We start from the raw sequence: 13,361 nt of genomic DNA, 5'->3' as shown, positions 1-13,361 counted from the left end.
AGCGGGATCTGAATAATACTTTGAATAAATATGATCCTTAAACCAAGGTATAAAACATCGATTGTGCTCTCGTACTATCCAATTTTCATTTCTATTGGGATTTAAACCTCGGAGAACATCCTTATGAATTTCAACATACGACTCAACCTCATTCTCATTGTGCAGAACATACAAATGCACTTGATCCCGTTCGACCCTTGATACTGCCACGGTTTTATTTCCAATTAGATTTTTTCCTTCTTTCTTTTCGACAAGCTGAGACTTGGGGAGTCCGATTGACTGAACATTAGACAAATATTCAGTACAAAACTCAATCGCTTCTTCAACAATGTATCTTTCAACCATACAACCTTCTGGTCGACTTCGGTTCTTCACGTACCCTTTTAATATTTTCATATAACGTTCAACAGGGTACATCCATCTCATATAAGCTGGTCCACACAATTGTGTCTCTTTCACAAGATGAACAACTAGATGTACCATTATGTCAAAAAATGATGGAGGAAAAAACATTTCAAGCTCACACAAAGTAATAACGATTTCTTTTTGCAACATTGGTAAGATCGCAGGATCGATCACCTTACTGCAAATTGACTTGAAGAAAGAACACAACTTAGTTATAGAGCTTCTTACTTTTTCTGGAAGAATAGAATGTATACCTATTAGGAGAAAATGTTCCATTATAACATGGCAATCATGGGTCTTTAAACTCTTTAACTTGAGGTCTTTCATAGACACAAGTCTTCTAATATCTGAAGAGTACCCTTCTGGAACTTTAACTTCACTTAGAAACTTACATAATGTTTTTTTCTCCTTTCTAGATAGAGTATAAGCAGCAGGCGGTAGATATGTTCGTTTTCCTTTCTTCAAGGGTCCGAATTCAGTTCTTATTCCCATCGCTATCAAGTCCTTTCTTGCCTTAAGGCCATCCTTAGACTTTCCTTGTATATTGAGTAACGTGCCAATAACACTTTCAAATACATTTTTTTCAATATGCATAACATCAAGAAAATGTCTCACATACAAGGACTTCCAATACGGCAATTCAAAAAAAACTGACCTCTTCTTCCACCCACTTTTGACAAGTGTGTGGGCAAAAGGCTTGCCAAACTGAGTATCCAAATCTTTCACCTTTTCAAAAATTTGATCACCCGTCAATATAGGTGGAGCTCTGCCTTGTTCTGTCTCTCCATTGAACGCCTTTCTCCATCCACGGTAGTGATGATTTGAATTTAAGAATCTCCGACGACCGAGAAAGACATTCTTCTGACCAAAATCCAAGCGCTTCCAATCTGTTTTATCTTCACAAATAGGACACGCACATTGACCTTTTATGCTATACCCTGATAGATTTCCGTATGCTGGAAAATCATTAATTGTGCCAAACAACATCGCCCTCAAGTTGAAACTTTCTTTCCTATATCCATCATAAACCTCCACACCGGTCTCCCACAAAATCTTTAAATCTTCGATTAAGGGCTTCAAGTACACGTCTATGTCATTCCCTGGTTGTTTAGGTCTAGAAATCAACATAGACAACATCATGTACTTTGTTGAAACGTATATTTCGTGTCGGGTTTTTGTTATCGTATCCACAGAGATTGTAAGATATCGCCGCCGTTCGATGGTTGTTTTAATCTTAACTTAATGTAACAATAGGGTTTTGGTTTTAATCAAGTTATCTTGCATAAAAAGTAATTAATTGCGGTAAAAGTTATGTTTTGATTAATATGAGAAATATTGTCAAAGTTAGGTTTCAATGATCACTTTGCATGTATTTGCTCGGTTAACAACCTTATAAACTCCTTTAGATGATAAATCATTTCACAAAGTCCTCTCAATATGTTTCTCTCGAACACATATTGTGAGTTTTGCCATTTTGATCCATTGTTTCTCTCGAACACAATCTATCAAAATGACAACTTTTTGGTTCAACCTTATGGTGAACAAAATCATTCGTTACTATCTCTAGCTAACAAACAAGTTTGGATGAAAACCTAGGTCAAGAGTTGGTAAACATCTCTCGATCATAAACCAACACAAAGAGTTTTAAATAGAAACAAAGTTTTCATCATATATCTACCATTAAAGAGTTTACATATGAGGATCCTTACATTTACACACAAAGCTAGTAATCACCTACATCTAACCTTGACAAACGGATGACTTAGCTACTCATTTTCATGGTAGCTTGGTCGGCAAGTAAGGAAAGAAGGTTGATCAACATCCAAGTTGAATAATCGAAGTTGGATGGGAATCCACCTTATTTTTGTGGAAGATGGTTGCTAGATGAAAAGAAATGGAAATTAGGGCATAAAAGATCCCAAGAACAATGCTGCAAAAATATCTAGAAGAAAGTACCAAAGTGGAAAAAGTTGGTAAAAATGAGGTATGGTGCCCAAAAGTGGCACCTGCTACTTATAGACCACTGCTGGGCTGTCATGTTCGCTTGGCGAGCAGAATGGCTCGCCTAGCGAGGGTCTAAAATGGGCACAAAAGGCCCCTGCGCCCAGAGAAAACAGGGCCTGCTGAACTGTCATGTTCGCCTAGCGAACATACCTTCGCCTAGCGAAGGACACGCTTCAACCTTCGCCCCAGCGAGGTTGAGAGGTTTTGCTACTGGAATGCTCGCTGGGAACTCGCTAGAGCTTCGCCTAGCGAGTGAGTGCTGGCTGCGTTTTTCACCAAAACAGAACGAACTCGCTACCACCTTCGCCTTGAGCTCGCCTAGCGAATTAATTTGACAATTTACTGGAGCTTTTCGCCAGGAACTCGCCTAGCGAACCAATGCTTCGCCACAGCCTCGCCTAGCGAGCAGGCTGATGAAATGCTTGTATTCTTTGGTTCCTTTGCCAATTTTCTTGTGTCTTTATTTTCAATTAGTTCATGTCTTTCCTGCACAATAACACACAAATCAAAGGCACCAAGCTTGTTTATCAATGTAATGCATTCCATGTAAAACAAATGTGGTTTTGACAGTTTTAGCAAGGAAAAAGAGTGAAAGATGCCCACATATGATAGCTCAAATAAGCACTTTTGGGCATCTAACAACTCTCCCCAACTAGATTCTTGCTTGTCCTCAAGCAAAGTATGCCTCTTGAAGGACAAGAGGATTTGCTTAAAGAAGATGGTTTCTCCGAAGTTGGATAAACGGCTCAAACACAAGCGAAATCAGCTAATACAAGTTCCCAACGGTTCGAATAAAATAATACATAAGAACTAAAACTTAAATAGCAATGCAAAATATTTATCTATCTACAACAATACTATTCTGAATGAATCATCCTATCTCTCCTCTTCGAATAAGGAATGAAGATTTTGCGCGTTTGCAACCGCGGGACTAATCTCACTCTCTAACAAATAATGAAGAAATCAAATAGATTCATACAATGTCTAACAATTAAAAATGGCACTGTGGAAGCATAAAGATCACAAAGGGCTTTTCGGTTGAAGCTTGGTTAGGTTAACAAACAAGGGTCATTTCTAAGGCCATTGAAACGAAAGTGCCGATGCAAAAGAGACATTCACAGTATTATTCACACTACTCGACTTTGTTTCATTTGTTTCTTATTTGAAACCTTCACAACACATATTTCACAACTCAATTTTTATTTTTCACTATTTTTCTTCCAAGCAAGCATTCATTTTCATTTTTTCTATTTTTGTTCTTTTCTTTCACATCAAATATACAAAACAGATGTTTCTTTTCTATATTTTCTATACATATATTTTTCTATGCTTGCTCGGTTTTTCTTTTCTTTTTCAAGAGTTGTGGTACTTACCAATTCTTTTTCGTTCTCCCCAACTTATTTCTTCCACACCCTAAGTGAATGCTCTTAACTTTTTACGGCAAAAGAACAATAATCAAGATTTTCCGGGTTGTAAAAAAAAAGATTTTTGAGATCTCGCTTTATTTCAAGCCGAGATTCAACTGTTTAGGCTCAAAGGGGTTAACAAATACTCTCTCTGCTCACAGGTAAGTTGTTTTTGGATGTAGTTGTGCTCGACAGAAAACAAGTGCCTTGATCATTTCTAATTGCTTCCACAATTTCACAATAATAAAAGACAAAGCATGAATCACATGAATCAACAAAACTTATTAGAATCCAGCATTTAAGTGTACAATGGAGGTTTCCTCACAATTTGTGGTTTTAAGTTCTAGATGAAGCATTCATTCAATTATGTTGCAAAAAGACAATATTCAATTTACCAAAAAGAGTAAAGTTCCTAATGCATTCTAAAATTCTAGCCGAAGGTAACCATGTACCTTAGCTTCATTCACTTGTTTATTCTTATCATTGCCATCCAAGCTCGGATGCACCTTCATTGGGTACTTCTTGAGGAGCAACCAATCTAGAAGGGTTTGCCACTCAATCAACCAAAAATTTATTAAACACACAAAATTAAAAACATAAATAAATAACATTAACTGAAAATATAAATTTGTTCATGGGGGACAAAACACCCCGATAGTACAACACCAAAATCAAGATACAAAATCCGAAAATACAAATAGAAATAACATAAAAACTGAAAATACACAAAAACTTAACCCACTAAGGGCTCAGGACTCCTCCTCACTACCGGCATCAGAACCGGTAGCCTCATCATCAACATCATCATCATCAGCATCAGCGCCCACCCCCTCACCATAGACTGGCCTGTCCACAGGCCAATTAGCGTTAAGCATAAACTGCTCACGCGCCAACAATGCTCGAGCACCGGAGGGGTCATTACCTTGCAGTTCCAACCTCTGCATACTGTTGTGCATATCAATCATAGCTCGCTGGGATGCTGCCATCCACTCAAAACTGTAGTCACACACAGCTCGGAGGTAGGGATCAAGTCCGGGAGTAGAAGCACTAGGACCATCAGTAGCCCGAGTACTTCCTGAGGCTGCACTGCCACCGGTAGTCTTTGGTCTACAATATTTAGCCACATACCGATCATCGATAGGTGCCGGGATCCTAACCTGCCCACGAGACGGAAGTCTCACCCTTGCCTGAACACATAAGCTCATAATCAAACACGGGAAGGCCAGGGGACAATTAACACGAGCCCCCGACTTAAGTCCGCTCTCGACCACGGTCTTCAGCTCATTGGCGATTATCCTCGCCACATCTATCTCGACATTTGTGAGGATGGAATGGACTAAATGTGCCACTGGGATCGGCACAGTAGAGGTGTGTGATTTGGGCTGGATGTTGGTCAAAACCAAGAGCAGTATCAGCTGAGCCATGGGAGTCATGTCCTCCCGGTGATACCTCACTGGAACCCCAGATGGGTTCGGCTCAACAGATTTCCCAGGTAAAAGCAGGTCGGCGGTAATGGCAGGAACATCTCGGTGAAGCCTGAGGTCGGTGTGGTACTGGTCTCTCTGGTCAGCTCCCAGCTGGAGAGGTTCCCCAAGGATTCGGTTGATAGCGTCCCGGTCAAAAGGAATTGGACGCCCGGCAACTCTAGAGACCCAAGTAAAGGGCTCGTCGTCGTCGGGCAGTGCGTTAGCATAAAACTCCCGCACTGTCGCAATGTCGTAATGCTCTAAGGGACTTATCAACCTATCCCACTTCTTTGCGTCTATCAACCCGGTGAAAGTTCTGTAAGTGCCCTGTGGGTTGATCAGAAATCGCTTCTCAGGAAGTATTTTTCGCTTCTCCAGAGCGATGTACCGTGCAGCCTGTTTTGGACCGACAAACTTGTCGGTATCGAATTGAATAGGCACGGTCCTGGAAGTAGTTGCTCCCTTTCTTTTCTTACCAGCTCCAGACCTTGACTCCATCTGCAGAATATACAAAGAAACAACACACACCAAACAACAGATTAGCCATCAAAGCATAATTTAAAATACTGCCTTGCTAGCTGCTGCTTCGCCTAGCGAAGTGGCAGCGAACGCTCGCCCCAGGTTCGCCTAGCGAGTGCTAGCGAACCTTACGGGTTTTGGGGTTTTCTGCATTTTCAAAGATTTTTCCCCCAATACCCATACTCTAATGGTTCCCACATCAGAACCTAATGATTTCTCATGACAATTAATCGTTCTATACTATTGGGGATTGCCTAATTGCATGCAAAACCTAAAGTAAAACTAAATCCCCAATTTGAAAACCTAAATCTCCAAAACTTGCAAACTCCAAAATACGACATGCAACCTCGATGTTCCCATACCACACTCATCCTATTTGCCATTCACATTTGGAAATTAAGAGTTCTAACAAAAAGACAAATGTAGTAGGGCAAACCTTAGTTACACGGATTCGGAAATGTGAAGTGAGAAGAGTTCGCAATCGACCGAAACGAGCAAGTGTTGGTGATAAAGATGCAAATGAGAGAGTTTGAGAAGCCTAGCACAAATTCCTCAGCAGAGCCGTTCAGAAATTTTTTTGAAGGTTTGGGGCAAAATGGCCCTGCTGAGATTTAAATAGTAAACAGTACTGCAGCGCTCGCTGCTGCCTCGCCTAGCGAGCAGCTAGCGAGCATGCTCGCTACTGCCTCGCCTAGCGAGCTGCAAGCGAGCATGACAGCAAGTGCATTGGCAAATGCAGCACTTGCAAGTCATCCAGCCTGGGTTTAGCACAGTGTACTCAATACAACACAAAACATAAAACAGTAAATACTTACAATGTTGGGGTGCCTCCCAACTAGCGCTTGTTTAACGTCGGCTAAGCTCGACGGTGCGATGCTCACAGAGGAGCATCGAGCGGCTGAGCACAACTCTCGCGATCCACATGACCGCCGAGATACACTTTCAATCGTTGGCCATTCACGGTCCAACTATCTTTCTTGTCCATGTCTTCAATGACAATGGCCCCGTACTCTTTTACTTCTTTCACCCGAAATGGCCCGGACCATTTTGATTTCAACTTCCCGGGAAACAACTTCAACCGGGAGTTGAACAATAGGACCAATTGTCCGGGCACAAATTCTTTGTTACGGATCTTCTTGTCGTGATACTTCTTTGCTTTTTCCTTGTACAACCAACTTGAGTGGTATGCGGCATTGCGCATCTCCTCCAACTCAAGTAATTGTACTTTCCTTTTGTTACCGGCCAACTCATGTTCAAAATTTAAAAACTTTAGGGCCCACAAGGCCTTGTGCTCCAATTCAACCGGCAAATGGCAAGTTTTACCAAATACCAATTGAAAGGGAGTTAGGCCAATTGGAGCTTTAAAGGCCGTACGGTAGGCCCATAATGCTTCGTCCAATTTTTGGGACCACTCTTTTTTAGAATTAGACACGGTTTTTTCTAGGATTCTCTTAATCTCTCGATTAGAGACCTCCGCTTGCCCGTTAGCCTGAGGGTGGTACGGAGTTGTCACCCTATGCGATACACCATAATGTTTTAGAATTGTTTCCAAAGGTGCATTGCAAAAGTGTGACCCTCCATCACTTATCAACACTCGGGGGGTTCCAAAACGGGAAAATATGTTTTTCTTTAAAAATTTTATCACCGTTTTGGCATCCGCCCGAGGTGAGGCAATCGCCTCAACCCACTTAGAGACATAATCAACAGCAACAAGCATGTACTCATTCCCATAAGAGGGTGGGAAAGGTCCTACGAAATCTATGCCCCAACAATCAAACACTTCCACTTCTTGGATATTTTGGAGAGGCATCTCATCTCTCTTACCTATCCCACCACTTCTTTGGCAACTGTCACAACTTTGCGCATGGGTATGTGCGTCTTTGAAAATAGTTGGCCAATAAAATCCCGATTGAAGAATTTTAGTGGCCGTTCTAACCCCATTATAATGTCCGCCATAAGGCGAGTTGTGACAATGCCAAAGGATGCTCTGGGCTTCATCACCAGTTACGCATCTCCTTAACAGGTTATCGCTACCCAACTTAAACAAGTATGGGTCATCCCAAACATAATACTTCGCATCCGAAAGGAACTTCCTCTTTTGGTTCGAAGTTAGGTCGGCAGGCACAAAACCACTAGCCTTGTGGTTTGCAAAGTCTGCAAACCACGGCCTAACTTGAACCTTAAACAATTTTTCATCAGGAAATTCTTCCCGGATTTCCTTTTCAGATGCGGTAACCTCGACATTCACCAAGCGGGATAAATGATCCGCTACCAAGTTTTCCGACCCCTTCTTGTCTTTGATTTCGACATCGAATTCTTGTAACAAGAGGATCCAACGGATGAGCCTTTGCTTCGAATCCGGCTTGGTTAGCAGATATTTAATCGCCGCGTGGTCGGTGTACACAACGACTTTAGACCCTATAAGATAGGACCTAAACTTTTCTAGCGCATACACTATTGCGAGTAGTTCTTTTTCCGTTGTGGCATAATTTATTTGAGCCTCGTTAAGAACCTTACTCGCATAATGTATCGCATGAAAAGTTTTGTCTTTTCTTTGGCCAAGTACCGCTCCAACAGCATAGTTGTAGCACCTCAAATTTGCACCTATCATTGTACATACATTTTCATATTAGGTCATAGCATATCATGGTCCATTGCATAGCATTGCATTGCCTCTTTTGCCTCAAGTGCAAGCCAATCAAGAAATTAGGTCAAACTGATCAGGAGATCAGTCAACCAAGCAAACAAGCACAATTCTCAAGGAGCCAAAGCCTTGGGGTTGGTCCAACAAGTTCACATGACTTGGAGGTCCATTTGAAGTGTTCAAGACAAGGGTTGAAGGCTCAGAGGTCATCAGTTCATACACAGACAGTCAAAAACCCTAGAAAAGTCAACTGTCAGTCAAGGCAGTGGATGGTGACCATTCTTGTGGAATTTGGGCACCATGATCAATAATCAAGAGTTCATACAACTTGGGACATCATTTGAAGTCAAGTCCTCAAAGAATTAGGGTTTGGAAGTCATCAGTCAATGCATAATCAGACAAAAACCCTAAAAGTCAACTGTTGGTCAACTGTCCATTTAATCAGTGATTGGATGATTGGAATTGGTTTGTGAGAGTTCATTCATGTCCAAATAGTCATCATATACCATGCCAAACACCATCATGGAAGAATTTGGAGCCAGATCATGAATTTCCCAAAACGGAAACTGGGCCTGTAACTGAAACTTGCCATAAATGGAAAGTTTTGATCCTCAAACTTACATCATGATACAAGCCTCAAATGAATTTTTGCCCAACATGAAAGTTGAAGATCTTGTTCTCCCATTTCCAAAAAGTCATAGAACTCTCAATTCCCATGTGTGGTTGGCAAGTTATGATCGAATCGATTTCAGAAAATCTTGAACTTCAAAGGGCCATATCTCCCAAACCGTTTGGCCAAATTTGGTGGGGTTTTTTCCTACAAACCACATTTTTCATCCTCTTTCCAAAAATATAAATTTCATGACCTAAAACCTTACCAATCAAAATGGCATTTTTGGACCTTTTTCATTTAAATTCAAAGTTTGACCAAGAGTTGACTTTTTGACTCAAACATTTTTTCAGCATTTGGCCAATTGGGAAAGCTCATAAATGTCATTTTAAGTGTGTTTGCAAAGCCAAATTATGCAGAACATGTGGATATTGCTTGGTTGCTTGGATTGTAAGAAAAGTACCATTGCACCATACTTGTTTATGCATCCACCATACCATGGTTTGTACTCTCAAAACAGAAGTTAGCAAGCCATTCTTTCTGTCATGTTGAAACCTCATTATGTAGCCATACTCTAAACAGTACATAAAGCCATTCTTGCCTACTTGGATTGAGGAGGAAAGTACATTGCTTCAACAACCAAGTGCAATAGCCATAACTTGTACTGTCCAATAGCAGTTTGGACAGCACTACTTTTCTGTCAAGAGAGGCTCATGGCAGTCACAAGAAAGGGAGGAGTGCAACAGAACTGACCAAGACTCATTGATGCTAAAAAACTGCTTTGGCCATGTTCTAAAAAACTGTCAAAAACTCAAAACCACAAAGCCATCTCAAACCAAACAGTAACAGCATGGTTTTCTTTTTCTTTTTCCCTGTCATGAACAACATGCTGCAGCAGAAGGAAGCATGGCAATCTTGATGACACATCCATATTCATCATTGTGAAACAAGGAAAAAAACAACACAAACCAACAGTTTCACCACTTTTTTTTTCTGTTATATAAAAACTGCAGCAAAGACCAACTAAAAACCCTTACCTTGTACCTTGTTTTGGCATTCACCTCAATTTCTCATAACAGCCTTGCCCTCTTTCTGTCATGGACAGAACCTAACATAACAAAACCTAAAAACTCACTTCACTGGATTTTGACCAAAAACCAACTTGACCTAGCTACTTGCACTTTCCTTCAAAAGCCTGGCAACATTTTCACCCTCATTTCCCTGTCATAAAACCAACAACAACACTTTATTTTGAGTTGGATTTCAGAAAACCGGCACACACCTTGCCCTCTTGCTGTCATGAGCAACAACCTAACCAAAAAACCAAAAAACCAATCTCATTCATTCCAACCACAACCAACTTGACATCTTCAAGAAACCTTGTACTCCCCTTTTCCTGTCCAAACATAACAAAACCTAACTGGTCTTGGCCATTGGCAATGTTCTGTCTGAGCACAAAATGAACTAACCACCTCCCTGCAGCAAAAAGGACCAACAGACTTCCCATCTTCAAGAAAACAATTCATTTCTTGGCCATTGATTTTTCCTGTCATCAAAAACAATTTCACAACCAACCTTCATTCTTTTCCAACCTTGCCCTGCTAAACTTCTTCTATCCAAAACCAATAAATTAAGTTGGTTGGTCAAAGCCTGCAGCAAGCAAAAGAAAGCCCTTGGCAACACATGACCTACATAAGAGAAACTGCACTTTTTCTGTCATAAAACAAAACCTTACAGTAGCAGACAGAATACTTTCTTTTTTTTTTTTTTTTTTCAACTCCATCCTTTGCTTGCTTGGCATAGACCATGGATTGTCATGACAAGAACCCAAAAAATAGCAGCAGGCCAGTCCAACTTTGTTTTGCTTTCTTCAAATCCTAAAAACCAACATAACAAACCTCAAACTCACTGCACTTGATTTTTACCAAAAACCTGTCCAAAACCAAAGTTGCCTAAACCCTGCATGAACCAAACCTGAAGTATTGCATTGTGACCACCAACATAACATGGCTTAGCCTACATCATACAATCACCTTACACTCACCTTGGCATCACTATTTTCTGCCAACACAACCAACTGCTAGCAGCCACACAAACCACTTGGCCTGAACAAAAGCTCACTTTCTACTTCAAAATCCAAATTTGCAAAATCATATTTTCCTCAAGTCCCTTGCAAACCATCCATTCAAACACCTTCCATATAACAAGTAGAAGCTATTGTAGGCAGAAAATCCCATCTGTAATCATTAAATCATCATATCCAAACTTCAAGTCTTCACACTTGCATCTTGAATTGGCTAGAGCAGTTGAGGAGGTTTCAAGGCAAACTCTCAAAAGCATTACATTCCTGGAGCATCAAAGGAGCTAAAGGGATCATCTAGCATCATTAAAAACACCTCTAACATCACATTCAACATTGCCCTGTTCAGGTTAGCAACTTGCTTTCGAATTGCTTGATAGAATGGTTTTCATGACTTGATGTGTGAATGAGAAATGCTATATTCAACCCCCTGAACATGATTGAATGCCTATTTTTATCCAATTTTGCTTATGTGTGGTTTTGAGTTTTGCTGCTAGGGAGTTAGGGTTTCTATGCTCACTATGATGTATCTTTGTGTATAGCGTACCATTTTAAAATTCAGGACCATGGTTGTTTTAAGCTCATGAAATAGATGAACATTGGTTTTTATTTCATTTGATTTCGTCCACTATAGAGGAAGATATGTGTTGCTAAAGATTGAGAAACATATTTGATTTTGGGGATGAAGATGGTGCCAGGGCGCGCGCATTTCAGATTTTTAAATTATTTGTTTTGTTTATCTTGACTTGGAAGCAGGCTTATGCCACCAAGTGACTCACAGCCCAGTGGTGGGCGCGCTGAGTTGCATTGCCAAGGGGAGGGGTTCGAATCCCATCTCCCCCATTTGTGTTTTTCTTTTGAGAAGAAGGTTTTTTTTTAAGGTTTTCTTCTAGAACTTCCATTTTTGATTTTCATCTTTTGATTTTATTTTATTTAACATAGAATAAATATGTGAGCATGAAAATACCAAAAACATGAATGTTTGACTTTGTTGACTTTTTAGACCATTTTGCGAACTTATCCCGATTTTATGGGTTCTATTAATTAAATGTCATCTTGTGCGTTTCATGTGTTTATTCCGATCTTTCCAAACCTGGGATTTTTGTGTGAAATCAATGAAGGGTAGGAACATGTCCCTTAGACACTTAGGGTGACCTTTCACACAATGCTCGATTTAATTTTGACAAAGTCCCGATTAAACGTTTTTGACCTCCTAAACTTGTCCAAACGGGATGAAATTTGACATGCTTACCGTGCTGTGTGTTAGGTTTGATCATGATTTATTTGATGATTTTTGGAAAATGTTTAGATTGCCTTTGGTGCAAGTCTTGCTGTTGACTTCTATGAGCTTCTGTTTGCCATGTTTTGACCTAAATGGTTCATGAAATGATGATAAGTGATTGATATGAATGTGAACCCAATTGGTTTTGTTTCCTAATTGTTTGAACATGATTTTGGATACTTAGCCCTTGCTGTTTTGACTTTCTCATTCACTTTTGACCCTAGGCTTGTCCTAGTGGTCCTGTTACTCACCTTTGAGCTTGTGATTTCAGGTTGACCAACAAATGGCCATTAAGACCAATTCTTTTGATTGAGCTTATCCAAGCATCATTGCCTAACCTCTTTGTTTTGTAGGTGGCTTGGCTCACATGCCATAAGCCTTGTGCCTTGCACATCCATGTGCCTCCAATTGACTGTTGGTTTCTGTTTCTGTTTGTTTTGTTTGAAGTTGCATACTAACATCTGCTTGACTGTTTCAGGTGCTTTAGTTGCTTAGTTCCTTGTGAACTTTTTGCTTTGCTTTGCTTGTATAAGCAATTTGCATTGAGGTATGCCTCCTTTACTTCATGTAGTCTGGAAGACCTGGTCTGTTACTTGGCCAGGCAACTGTCTGAAGTCCTCCTTAAGAGGCAATGTTTGTGGATGTTTACTTTTGTCCCTGCATAGAGTCAAAGACCTCCTAAGTGAAGAGGCAATTGGTGGAAGGTAGGGATATGCAATCTATCCCCCACTATTCAGTGTGTCATCTGCCTTGCTCACACCACTGTGTTGATGCATTGCAGATACAAACCCAAGATCTTGTACAACTGTACAGTTGAGTCAGTCTTAAATGTGTAGAAGGGTTCCCACTTTCTGAACCCACACATTCTTGTCTTGAGCTCTCCCAGGCCAGGGATAAGAGCTGTGAGGTCTCATCCTCACTTCATCCTTTCATCTGCTTCACCTT

The sequence above is a fragment of the Lathyrus oleraceus genome, chromosome 1, assembly GCF_024323335.1.
Source record: "Lathyrus oleraceus cultivar Zhongwan6 chromosome 1, CAAS_Psat_ZW6_1.0, whole genome shotgun sequence".
Classification (NCBI taxonomy): Eukaryota; Viridiplantae; Streptophyta; class Magnoliopsida; order Fabales; family Fabaceae; genus Lathyrus; species Lathyrus oleraceus.
The sequence above is the reverse complement of the archived record's forward strand: the minus strand, read 5'-3'. Positions refer to the sequence as shown.